At 38.1% G+C, this 13,869-nt stretch overlaps 1 protein-coding gene and 1 pseudogene across 4 annotated transcripts in view; both read right to left on the minus strand.

Annotated features, from left to right (window-relative positions):
* FAR2 (fatty acyl-CoA reductase 2) overlaps positions 1–13,869 on the minus strand; it is a 137,895-nt gene that overhangs the window by 55,732 nt on the left and 68,294 nt on the right. The window lies entirely within an intron of this gene.
* LOC115839135 (uncharacterized) lies at positions 1,100–4,898 on the minus strand (annotated as a pseudogene).

The following is a 13,869-nucleotide window of genomic DNA, read 5'->3' on the forward strand; positions in this document are numbered from 1 at the left end:
TCTTGGTAGCCCTTGAGAGAAAAACATTTTTAGAAAAGAAAAAAGGTGCTTTGCCTCTCAGGAATCGCACTTTGTCAAGGTTTCTTGGTCTTGGCACTATTAACATTTTGGGATGGGTAAAGCTTTGTAGCAGGGGCTGTCCAGGGTAATGTACGTTGGTGTTTACCAGCACCCTGGCCTCTATTCACTCGATGGTAATGACATCCTTTCCCCAGCAGGGTGTGACAACCCAAATGCTTCTAGACTTCGCTCAATGTGCTTTTGGGGAAAACTTGCCTCGCTTTTCAGAGAATCAGTGTTTAGGACTTTTTAAAATTCTCAGTTTATAATATTCTGTCCATCCTATTAAAAAGTCAAGATTCAAAGCTTAAATATGTTTGTGAGGCTAAGTAGAAATATAATCCACTGTCATATCTTATTTTACCCATATTGAATCATTCATAATTAACTACGTTTACCCAAGCAAATTACAGATGTGGTGAATCTTGATAGAATTCAAAGTGAAGATGCAGGAAGATTTCTCCAGATAAAGATTCCCCAATTTTTATTTAACAAAATTTCTTTTAGTCTCTGTGTTGTAGATTAGACTATTAATCCCAACTTTCATATATATAAATCACATATCTGTTTGTCAAGTACTTAGTGAAAAAAAAGTTTTCATCAGAGAGCTCTACGTTTTACTTTGGTTTCCTGAGTATATGCCAAATTATGCAGTTCAGCAATGAATTTAGATACCTTTCACTGTGGGCTTTTTATATAAAGTTTTCCTGGGAGAAATTTTAAGTTCTTGATGGAGGAATAATAACGTCCAGGGATGTTGGGGCATAGGCCTCACTAATTGAATTAGCAACGCTCCATGGTCAAGAGAAACCAATTTGGAAATCATCCCAGCTGGGGAGGGATAGTCCAGGCTGGCTTAAGAAAACAAAATTTAGCAATCACCTCATCACATTCCTCCTAGTTTGCTTCTGCTTAGCTCCTTAGTAAGTCTTCATAAAAAACTCCAAATTTAACAGAAATGAAAATGGAGAAAGATATGACCTAAATCCATCACTTCATCGTAATTGATTAAGTAGGTGTATTGACTGCCTACTGTGTGCTACACCCTGTTAGGTGTGGATATCATAGAGCAAAAGGACATGAGGACCAGTAAGCAAAAGGTCATGTAGAGCAAAAGGTCAGTAGAGCAAAAGGTCATGAGGACAGGAAGTAAAAATTTTGCTCATGGGCCACTAAGGGTAATGGTGAGTGGTGACACTCTGGTTTCAACCCCTTGATTCCTGGACCTGTGAATCCTGGCTATGGGAGAAACAGCACCACATGTTGGATGCTGATTTAGAGCATATACATCCCTCTGGGAAACCTTACCCCAGCCCCGTGAGGTTTTTCCACATTGCTGGCACTGTAAATGAGTCTTCAAAAGGACATTCTACCATTCTATCAATACAGGTGCTTCAGGATGGAGCAGAACATGGCGAGACCACTGAACTCTATGAACATGGGCCTATTGCCACACTTCATTTATTGGGAAATGAGTTCCTTAAGCAGAAGCAATACAGTGTGGAATACCGTGACGGTATACAAGGCATTCTATAAGTATACTCATGATAGTTTTGACAGAAGTATTTCATGTAAGGAAAACAAATCCATATCCAAAGTGTCTATTCTAGTAAGAACAAGATACTGCCTCTTCCATGATCGAAGCAGTTCAATGTACAGAAAGAGAAAAACAAATACCGTATGCTACCACATATATATGGAATCTAAAGAAAAAAAAAAAAAAGAACAACCTAGGGGCAGGACAGGAATAAAGACGCAGACCTACTAGAGAATGGACTTGAGGACATGGGGAGGGGGAATGGTAAGCTGGGACGAAGTGAGAGAGTGGCATGAACATATATATACTACCAAATGTAAAATAGATAGCTAGTGGGATTTAGCCACATGGCACAGGGAGATCAGCTCGGTGCTTTGTGACCACCTAGAGGGGTGGGATAGGGAGGGTGGGAGACACAAGAGGGAGGAGATATGGGGTTATATATATATATGTATAGCTGATTCACTTTGTTATAAAGCAGAAACTAACACCATTGTAAAGCAATTATAGTCCAATAAAGATGTTAAAAAAAAGAAAAAGAAGCTCTGTGTGTAAAATGCTATCAAACAGTATTACATAGTAAAGAAAAATCATTTGTGATAGGAATAGTCCATTGATGTGGCAGACTTCATTGTTGTCTGATTTTAAGAAACCGCCCCAGCCACCCCAGCCTTCACCACCCACCACCCTGATCCGTCAGCAGCCATCAACACTGAGGCAAGACCCTCCACCAGTAAAAATATTGACTTGCTGAAGGCCCAGATGATGGTTAGCATTTTTTAGCAGGAAAGTATTTTTTAAGTAATGTTTGTACATTTTTTTAAAGATATAATGCTATTGTACACTTAATAGCCTACAGTATAGTGTAAGCATAACTTTTAGATGCACTGGGAAACCAAAATATTCATGTGACTCATTTTATTGCAATATTTGTTTTATTGTGGTGGTCTGGAACTGAACCTGCAATATCTCTGAGTATGCTTGTAATCAGCTTGCCACAAGGTACCTGGCTGACCACCCTTTGAAATGGTGCCATCTCAAGGATTCAGTGTTGGTCTCTGGGCCGGCAAATAGGGCACTCAGCAGTGGCAGCAGCCAAGTTGGCTGTGGGCGCAGAAGTCCATGTTGCTGAGCCAATACATAAACCTTTATCTCTGCCACCATGGCTTCACGAGCCCACTGGGTGATGATGGGATGGCTGGGGAGGGAGGCTGACTGATATTCACAGCATAGGTCATCCTATCCACTTGAATATTAAAATCTTCCCCTGCTGAGGTTACTCTTCAGTGAGCATTTATATGGGACAGAAGTATCTTTGGGCTTTTGCCCATTCCATATACTTCTTCCCCAGACTTCCTTGTCATGAATTTTCCAGCCATGTTCCTTCCAAGTCCCTGACCATCCAGACATACCATTGGCCATAGGCCATGAATCCCTAGATAACTGCATATCTGACAACTTCTCCTTCTAAGCAAGGAGAACAACCAGGTGCACAGCCTGAAGTTCTGCTCACCAGGAGGATTTCCCTTCACCACGGTCCTTCAGGGATGTCCCAGAAAGGAGCTCTAGTGCTGCAGCTGTCCACTTTGGAAGATGCCTGTACATCATGAGAATCATCTGTAAGCCAGGCCAGAGTGTTCTCTTCTTCTGTAAACTGATTGTAGGGAATTCCCCATGAGGCCATAGGGGCAGGTTGGGAAAGAAAAGGTAGTGTAGCAAAAGTGGGGACCATGGGCATTTGGGCCACTTCTTCATGTAACTTACTTGTGTGTTCAGGGCCTGATTGGGCCTCGTCGGTTATATACAACCTCCACTCGATGATGGAGTGCTGCTGTGCGTGCTCAACTTTATGGTTTGATGGAGCAGATAACACCCAGCTCATGATGGCCTAATGCTGTTTCTCTAAAGGAGAGCAGTTACCCAACAGAGCATGGCAGGGCTTTGCTCTAAAATCCTAAGAGCCTGTGCTGGGACTCACCAGTAGAGGCCTGCTGAAAGCTCCAAAGAGCCACCGACAAGTGTCTGCCACTGATACTTCCAGCACCATTAGATTTACTGGATCATATGACTCAAGAGGCAGAGAGACTCGCATGGCAGCCTGGACCTGCAGCAAAGCCTTTTCTTGTTGTAGGCCCCACTCAAAATGAGCAGCTTTTAGGATTACTCACTAGATGGACCAGAGTAACACACTCAAATCAGGAATATGTTGCCTCCAAAATCTGAAGAGGCCAACTAGGTGTTGTGTTCCTTGTTTGGTTGTAGGAGAGGCCAAATGCAACAACTTATTCTTCATCTTAGAAAGGATCTTTCAACATGCCCCACACTGCTGGAGCCCTAAAATTTCACTGAGATAGAAAGTCCCTGAATTTTTGTTGGATTTATTTCTCACCCTCTGATATGCAAATGTCTTACCAGTAAGTCTAGAGTTGTTGCTACTTCTTGCTCACTGGGTCCAATCACCATAATGTCATCAATGTAATGGACAACTATGATATCCTGTGGTAGGGAAAGGTGATCAAGATCCCTCCAAACTAAATTATGACGTAGGGCTGGCAAGTTGATATACCCCTGAGGTAGGATAGTGAAGGTGTATTGCTGGCCTTGCCAGGTAGAAGCAAACTGCTTTTGGTGGTCTTATTAATAGGGATGGAGGAAAAAGCATTTGCTAGCTTAACAGCTGCATACCGGGCACCAAAGGATGTGTAAACTTTCTCAAGCAATGAAAACACATCCGGTAAAGCGGTTGCAACTGTAGTCACTACTGTTTTAAGCTTACAATAATCCACTGTCATTCTTCAAAATCCATTTGTTTTTTGTAATAGGCAAGTTGAATGAGCAGTGGTAGAAATCACTATCCCTGCATCTTTCAAGCCCTTGATGGTGACATTAATCTCTGCCGTCCCTCCAGGAATGACGTATTTCTTTTGGTTTACTATTTTTCAGGGTAGAGGCAGTTGTAGTGGTTTCCACTTGACCTTTCCCACCATAACAGCCCTCACTCCACAGGACAGGGAACCAATTTGGAGATTCTAACAGCTGCTGAGTATGTCATTACAATTATGTATTCCTGAACTGGAGAAATAATCAAAGAATGGGTTTGGGGACTTACAGAGCCCACTGTGAGATGGTCCTAACCTAAAACTCCATTGATCACCTGACCTCCACAAGCTCCTATTTTGTCACCAGACTGACATTCTGGTTTTCCTGGAATTAGTGTCAGTTCAGAGCCAGTGTTCAGTAGTCCCTGAAAGCTCTCATTATTTCCTTCTCCCCAATGTGCAGTTACCCTGGGAAAGACCATAGGTCCCTTTGGGGATGGTTGGGAAAAGATTAACAGTATAAATTTTTAGCAGTATAGAGGAATCCTTTCTCAAGGGGACTTGCCCTTCCCTTCATTCAAGGGGTTCTGGGTCTGTAAACTGACTCAAGTCTGTGAATTCAGTGGGGGCCATGACTTTTTTTTTTTTTTTGATTCAAGTTAGACTTTTGTTCAGTTGACTTAGAACGTTTTTGCTTATACAGATGAAGAAAGAATTTAGTAACTTTCCCATATACCATGATGAAACAGTCAATGCCATAGGTCTCTATAAGTCAGACTTTTCTGATTGCTACTTTGACTCTGCTGTCATTTATGTGCTTTTAACCATGATACCTTGACTTTGGCAATTAAGGGTCACTATCTGTCCCCAGTCACCCTGGGATCCTCATTGTATTTAGGTTTCCCAATTTATTACACCATTTCCCACTGTAAGTTCTGGCCTACAGAGAAAAATGATTACTGAGCTCTTCAAGGATGCTGGGGCTCCCTTCGCAAATTTATTTCTGTGACCCAGCCAAGTTGGCACATCACAATTATTATATTTTCTCCTAACACATTCACCACCCACCGGACTCTGTCACATTTTTAAAGAACAAAATCCTTGCTTGATGGCTTGGTAGCTGAACATAACATTAACATTGACGGGCAGTTTTATTTACTTGATTTTGAATGATTTCTTTTGCCTGATTTTCAACCTAAGTATTCATTACTGATAAACTCTTCTATTTCTAAACTGTCTCAGCTTAAGTAACAAAAAGTATGTGAGTTACAATGTAGGCACAGTGAGAACACTGAACTAGAGCTAGAAAATCTAGAAATGGAGTCTGTTCTGTGGCTAATTGTTAATGTAACTCTGAATCTCCAATCTTGTCAGCTCTGAGACTCAATTTCCTCTTCTGTTAAATAATATTCTACCTACTTCACAGAACAGTTTTAATAATCAAATAGAGTAATAAGTAAAAGAGAACTCTAAGCGTTATCTGACCAGAGTTGTTCTTGTTCTGGTTGCTATACTATGAATACTACTTTGACCCTGAATCCAAATATCTTGTGCTTATTTGTTAACAACTATTGAAAGCATATCTTGTCATCCAGCTTATGTAGTAAAACACTTGATGCAGATGCTGTATTTTATACTGTATTATTCCTCAAAAGTCAACTAGCACAGTACTTTGTAATGAAAAGTGTCTCAATAAATATTGTTGAATCAACAAATAAGTGAGTCAGCACTGAAAGGACTGATTGACTTCTTAATCAATGAATAAAAAGTCAGGGGCTAATTCACAAACCCTAGTGGGCATTTGAATCATTGGAAAGCTTGCTAAAATTGTTCTTTACTAGAACTCCTTTTCTGAGATTTTGATTTAGAAAGTCTGAGGTAGGGCCCAGGTAGATGCATTTTAATGAACACCCCAACTGATTCAGATAGAGGTGGTAAGAGAAATGCTGATGTAGAATTTGATGGAGGTGCTCTGATCCCAGATCATATTTTCTTCCACAGCTTACGTCTTTAATGTAAGTCTATGTTGTCCCTATGATGGTTTTTCTCCTTAAAACAAGACAAAAAATAACCTGCTTACTTGAGAATTCTCATTTCTAATAATAGTGGAATGCAGATAACACAGGTAGGATGCAGCAGACCATGGCTTCAGTCCAGCCAGGGCTGAAGTCTGAGCTTCAAAGGCTTCAAGCATGCACTAAGGTAACTGTGATGGAGAGACTCTCTCTGCATTTATTACAAGCATCAGAGCTCACAGGGTCACTCATAAAACACAGGTACTGGAAGAAGTAGAATAGAAACACATCTTTTCAAATCAATAACTAAAACTTTTACAAAGTATTTTTTCTCTGTGTTCCTGCTTCCCAATACTAGAAGCTGAAATAAATGACTATTTAAAGCATTTTAAAAAATATAGTGGAAATCTATGCACAGAGAGTAGAAGAGCATACCAGTGATTAATAAACATATTATATCAGCTTGGCATGAAAGGGTTATAGATCAAAGTGTCCTAATTTCTTCTGACAAGATATAGTCATTTCCTCTGCTATTCACATGGGTTAAAATACCTATATTCAGATTAATGCAAGCAGAGTTTAGAAATAAGGTTGGAGATTTCTATTTTCCAGTCCTCTCAACTATATCTCAACCTTTTATCCAACCAAGGAAACTGTGTGGAAACAAAATAGTTGGAAAGTGTGAAGATCTTTAACAAGAAAGCCTGATTACAAGGAGATTGATTTAACATCATGAACTCAGTCCACCAAAAAGGCAACTGATTCGTAGACTAACACTGAAAACTTGGTACAAAATCTGAGCACAGATTACTGTTTACACCAAAAGATATGATGATTTATATATATATATATATATATATATATATAAAAAATACATAGTTCATTTGCAGATACAAGAGTTATCAGAATTTGTTACTGTCAATTATTAGACACAGTATTCATTAACTATACCTGTCCAAAGAAAAGTCATCAAGTTAGTCACTTCATGTAGTGAGATTCCAGGAGCTTAGTCACTGCCATACACCAATGGAACCATGCGGGAAATTATATTTTTTAAAAAGGTCAATATGAAGGTTAGTTAATTATACATAAATTGATATAAAATGGCAAATCGGAAATCCTTATTTCCTAATGGAAGTTCCTGATCATAACCTGTGTCAATAAATTGACAGGAAAATCTGAATAAATGTAAATATCCTATGCACTTGGAAATATGCAGCTAGGCCTTTATGAAGGACTAAGTTCTGAAGTAAAGCTAACACTGTACCTGTCACAGTTCTCTCCATAGGAAGTTATTCCATGTCAGAAGAACAATAAGCCACAAACAGCACTCTTATTTTTCTCTGATAATGTACAATGAATTTTATCAACAAAGACCTTAGGCATTTGTCTTTAAGAGAAGGTAAGGAAAGTAGGCGTACCTCAACATAATAAAGCCCATATATGACAAACACACAGCCAACATCATTCTCAATGGTGAAAAACTGAAACCATTTCCTCTAAGATCAGGAAAAAGACAAAGTTGTCCACTCTCACCACTACTACTCAACATAGTTTTGGAAGTTTTAGCCACAGCAATCAGAGAAGAAAAAGAAAAAAAATGTAATCCAAATCAGAAAAGAAGAAGTAAACTTGTCACTGTTCGCAGATGACATGATACTATACATAGAGAATCCTAAAGATGCTACCAGAAAACTACTAGAGAGAATCAATGAATTTGGTAAAGTGGCAGGATACAAAATTAATGCACAGAAATCTCTTGCATTCCTACACACTCATGATGGAAAATCTGAAAGAAAAATTAAGGAAACACTCCCATTTACCACTGCAACAAAAAGTATAAAATACCTAGGAATAAACCTACCTAAGGAGACACAAGACCTGTATGCAGAAAACTATAAGACAGTGATGAAAGAAATTAAAGATGATACAAACAGATGGAGAGATATACCATGATCTTGGATTGGAAGAATCAACAAAGTGAAAATGACTACACTACCCAAAGCAATCCACAGATTCATTGCAATCCCTATCAAACTATCAATGGCATTTATCACAGAACTAGAACAAAAAAATTCACAATTTGTATGGAAACATAGAAGACCCCAAGTAGCCAAAGCAATCTTAATAAAGAAAAACGGAGCTGGAGGAATCTGGCTCCCAGACTTCAGACTCCACTACAAAGCTACAGTAATCAAGACAGTATGGTACTGGCACAAAAACAGAAATATAGATCAATGGAACAGGATAGAAAGCCCAGAGATAAACCACACACATATGGTCATGTTATCTTTGATAAAGGAGCCAAGAATATGCAATGGAGAAAAGACAGCCTCTTCAATAAGTGGTGCTGGGAAAACTGGACACCTACATATAAAAAATGAAATTAGAACACTCCCTAACACCATACACAAAAATAAACTCAAAATGGATTAAAGACCTATAAAACTCTTAGAGGAAAACATAGGCAGAACACTCTATAACATAAATCACAGCAAGATACTTTTTGACCTGCCTGCTAGAGAAATGGAAATAAAAATAAACAAATGGGACCTAATGCAACTCAAAAGTTTTTACACAGCAAATGAAAACATAAACAAGATGAAATGACAACCCTCAGAATGGGAGAAAATATTTGCAAATAAAGCAACTGACAAAGGATTAATTTTCAAAATTTATAAGCAGCTCATGCAGCTCAATATCAAAAAAACAACGCAATCCAAAAATGGGCAGAAGACCTAAATAGAAGTTTCTCCAAAGAAGATATATAGATTGCCAACAAACACATGAAAGGATGCTCAACATCACTAATCATTAGAGAAATGCAAATCAAAACTACAATGAGGTATCACCTCACACCAGTCAGAATGGCCATCATCAAAAAATCTACAAACAATAAATGCTGGAGAGGGTGTGGAGAAAGGGGAACCCTCTTGCACTGTTGGTGGGAATGTAAATTGATACAGCCATTGTGGAGAACAGTATGGAGGTTCCTTAAAAAACTAAAAATTGGGGCTTCCCTGGTGGCGCAGTGGTTGAGAGTCCACCTGCCGATGCAGGGGACACGGGTTCGTGCCCCGGTCCGGGAAGATCCCACATGCTGCGGAGTGGCTGGCCCCGTGAGCCATGGCCGCTGAGCCTGTGCATCCGGAGCCTGTGTTCTGCAATGGGAGAGGCCACAACAGTGAGAGGTCCGTGTACCGCAAAAGAAAAAAAAAAGAAAAAAGAAAAGAAAAAAAAATCTGTGCTGTGGATAGTGAGGCAGTGAAATAAGTATAATGAAGTAAAATTTTTTTAAAATTCCCATTTTGTGCTGTAATCTCTCTGTGTTATCCCATGCCTTAAGGAAGTGTCTGCTATATATTTATGTTAGTGGTACTCTTGGTAAAGGGATCCATGTCTGCCATCAGAAGTGGTATGGAAAGAGCAGTCACAACAGGTGATGAGCAAATGAGCAGAGGAATGAAGAATCCAGTGGGAGCAGCAATTCAGAATCAAAGGTAATCAGGAGAATATATATAGGCCTGCCAGGCATACGTGGAAATTTCTCAAAATGCATGGGATGGGAGGCTAACTTACGTTATTTGCGTATTAAGGAAAAGTTGATTCCAGCCAGACACTTGGGATAAAAATATGAAATTTTACTTTGTATAAGCAGTGGTAGAGTGAGTTTTAGGAGGTGTCCTGGCTGGAAGCTTGAGTCAAGAACATGAACATTTGTCTTCTTGATAGAGGAAGGGCAATTTTGGATGTTCTTGGAATGATGGAATAGATGATGGCTAGAAAATTGAGGCAGGAGATATCTCAAATATAGGATAAAAGGAATATTGGAAGTAAGATCAAGACAACTAGTTAGTCATTGTTTGACAAGAACTAATATAGTGAGGCAATAATTCCTAAATAATCTTTTTGTTTAAAGCTACAAAAAGCTATCTGTCCCTCTTTCATAGCAATAATAAATGAAATAGTCAAACTATAATGTGAAACTATTTTGTGTCATTAAAAAACAAGTCAATGGGGATATATAATAATGATCTATTCAGACGTTTTTTTCAAAACCTGAGCTTATAAGTATAAAAGATTTGTCAAATTTTACATCATGAGTATATATTGTTAAAGGAGAATATTTCTCTGCCTTTGCTCTTTGAAAAGTTATGCTATCTTTGGTTCTGATGACTTTCGTGGACGTTTTTATCTTGGCCTTCCAGCACCTTTTTCTCCTACTTTTCAAAACCTCCTTTTGGGGCAGTACCTCTTTCTCTACTGTGGATAGTCTTTGTGGGACTGTCCTTCAAGACTCTCTGCCCCACTTAGCCAAGGGAAAGGATTTTAAACTTTGAGTAAAGGAACACAGCGTTAAGAAAATATGGAGTTGATTCACCTAGTAATGTCATGTTGACTAGATAATCTAGTCAATTAATATTTGTCCTCTTGATACAAAAAGCAAGTTTTTGATAGCTTTTAGGAGATGGAAAAGGGCTTCTTGCCCTTTCCAAGGCTGGCTTTTCAGCCACTCCTTTGATTGTGTGGCTACCTCATTTACTTTCAATAAATTCTCTATTTGTTTACATTGCTATGGAAGGCAGAATCCCAAAATGACCCCCAGTGACCCACACCCTTTATAGTCCCCTCCCCTTGAAAATGGGCAGGTCTTGTAATTTCCTTCTAACCAATAAAATATGGCAACGGTAATGGCTTACACTCCCATGATTATGTTACCTTATATAACAAAGGTGTAATGAACGTCCTTAATTAAGTGAAATGGGAGATTATCCGAAGTGGGCCTAATCTACTCAGTGATCCCTTTGTAAGAGTGACTTTCTTCCTAGACATACAGATGGCCAAGAAGCACATGAAAAGCTGCTCAACATCACTAATGATTAGAACAATTCAAATCAAAACTACAATGAGGTATCACCTCACACCAGTTAGAATGGGCATCATCAGAAAATCTACAAACAACAAATGCTGGAGAGGTTGTGGAAGAAAGGGAACCCTCTTGCATTGCTGGTGGGAATATAAATTGATATAGCCATTATGGAGAACAGTATGGAGGTTCCTTAAAAAACTAAAAATAAAATTACCATATGACCCAGCAATCCCACTACTGGGCATATACCCAGAGAAAATCATATTTCAAAAAGACACATGCACCCCACTCTTCATTGCAGCACTATTTACAATAGCCAGGTCATGGTAGCAACCTAAATGCCCACCAACAGACAAATGGATAAAGAAGATGTGGTACATATATAGAATGGAATACTACTCAGCCATAAAAAGGAACAAAATTGGGTCATTTGTAGAGACGTGGATGGATATAGAGACTGTCATACATACAGAGTGAAGTAAGTCAGAAAGAGAAAGGCAAATATTGTATAGTAACGCATATATGTGGAATGTAGAAAAATGGTACAGATGAACCGGTCTGCAAGGCAGAAATACAGACACAGATGTAGAGAACAAATGTACGGACACCAAGGGAGGAAAGTGGCAGGGGTGGTGGTGGGATGAATTGGGAGATTGGAATTGACATATATACACTATTATGTATAAAATAGATAACTAATAAGAACCTGCTGAATGTAAAATAAATAAAATTAAATTTAAAAAATAAGTGACAAGTTCTATGGGTTCTAAAACTGCATGGAAACTGTGAGATGATAATTACATGTTGTTTTAAGCTGCTAAATTTTGAGTAATTTGTTACACAACAATAGAAGACTAATTCAATTGCCTTAGTTGATTTCCGTTGCCTTCAACCAAAGAACTCTGACTAATGAAATGCTGGATCTCCTTAAAAATGCCTTGGCTGCAATCTGTGAAGCATATTTTAATCAATAAACAACAAAACCAGTTACATTTCTCTTGGGATTAAATGTCACAAAACATATTGGTTTCTCTGTAGCTATAGTTTAGCATAGGTAAAAGAGCCCTTCTCTCACTAGGATCAGCTAAACCACTTGTTCTCAAACAGGATCTCTTTATACTCTTAAAATTATTGAATATACCAAAGAGCCTTTATGTGGATATGCCCACCAATACTTCACATATTTGAAAATAAAACTGAGATTTAAAAATATTTATCATTTAAAACCATGATAAGCACATTAAATGTTAACAGAAATAACATGTTTTTTGAAAAGTGACGACTTTGAATAGTGACTAATATTTTCCAAAATTAAAAAATCTATATTATGAAGATTGGCACTGTTTTACATTTTTGCAAACCTCTTTAGTATCTGCCTTAGTAGAAGCAACTAGACTTTCATATCTGTTTCTTTATTCAATCTGTTGTATTATTTTGGTTGAACATATGGAGAAAATCTGGCCTCACACAGATATGTAGTTGGAAAGGGAGGGGTATTTTAAAAGCCTTTCTAGATAATTGTGGATTTTTGTTTTGATATTATACCAAAAGCTTGGCAAATTATAGTTTCTTAAAGTTTAGTACAATGTGGAGTCTAAAACCATATCAACGAACTTTTCAGATTCTGTTACACTAAGATCCATTGGCCTATCTCACTATCTAGATGGATCTTCTACTCATGCATAATTTTATAACATCATGCATTGGTCACCTGGAAAATGACAATTCACCGAGTTACACAGATCTTACAAATGTTAACACGTTTCATTATATAATATTAAAAAATCATATTTGTTAATATCTAGTCAATCTTATCAGGAAAGTCTTTAAGTACTGGGAAGCTGTCAAGCTGATAGAAGTCTTACAAAACTCTATTTTTCATCTGAAAGCTTCAAGTTCTTCATTGGCAAAAACACTATCAGTTGTTTTCCTAAGCAACAAATTCACTTAGCTTATTTTGAGGGAATGTCTGCCAAATACTCAAATCTGAATAACCATAGCTTGTCTATGAGTTATTCTTTCAGATAAAACAACATTCCATGAAAAAATCAGCTAGTTCAGCTCACAACTCAATCACACAAGTGCTTGTCTTGGAAACAACTCTGGTAGGGGGCAGTTCTTTATATACTTTACATTTCATCACACAAAATATTAAAGACATGTAAGCAAGGATTGAAATATAATTATTTTTAACTGCTTCTTCAAGGACATTCTTAAATGAAACATTATTTTCTTTTTAAGCTTTGAATACAATGACTATTAGTACAGTCTGGGGTATTGCCTTGATTCGTGCTAAGTTTAATACATTGCATTTGTATTTTCATTAGTGCAAGTGTTAGCACAATAAAAAAGGCAAATAACATCTTAAATTTTTTGACCCTGTGGATCCCTGAAAGTATCTTCGAGACCTCAGAGGTCTGCAGACCATATTCTGAGAACAACTGGTCTAAACTATTATTTGAGGGCACTATACCAACCATTTCTGCACTTAGCTCAAAGTGGATTTAATAATACTTCCCAGTTTGGGTTTAGAACTTTTTAGGTATTTTCAAGTTGCAAAGAATTGCT

Source organism: Globicephala melas, chromosome 10, assembly GCF_963455315.2.
Source record: "Globicephala melas chromosome 10, mGloMel1.2, whole genome shotgun sequence".
Taxonomy (NCBI): Eukaryota; Metazoa; Chordata; class Mammalia; order Artiodactyla; family Delphinidae; genus Globicephala; species Globicephala melas.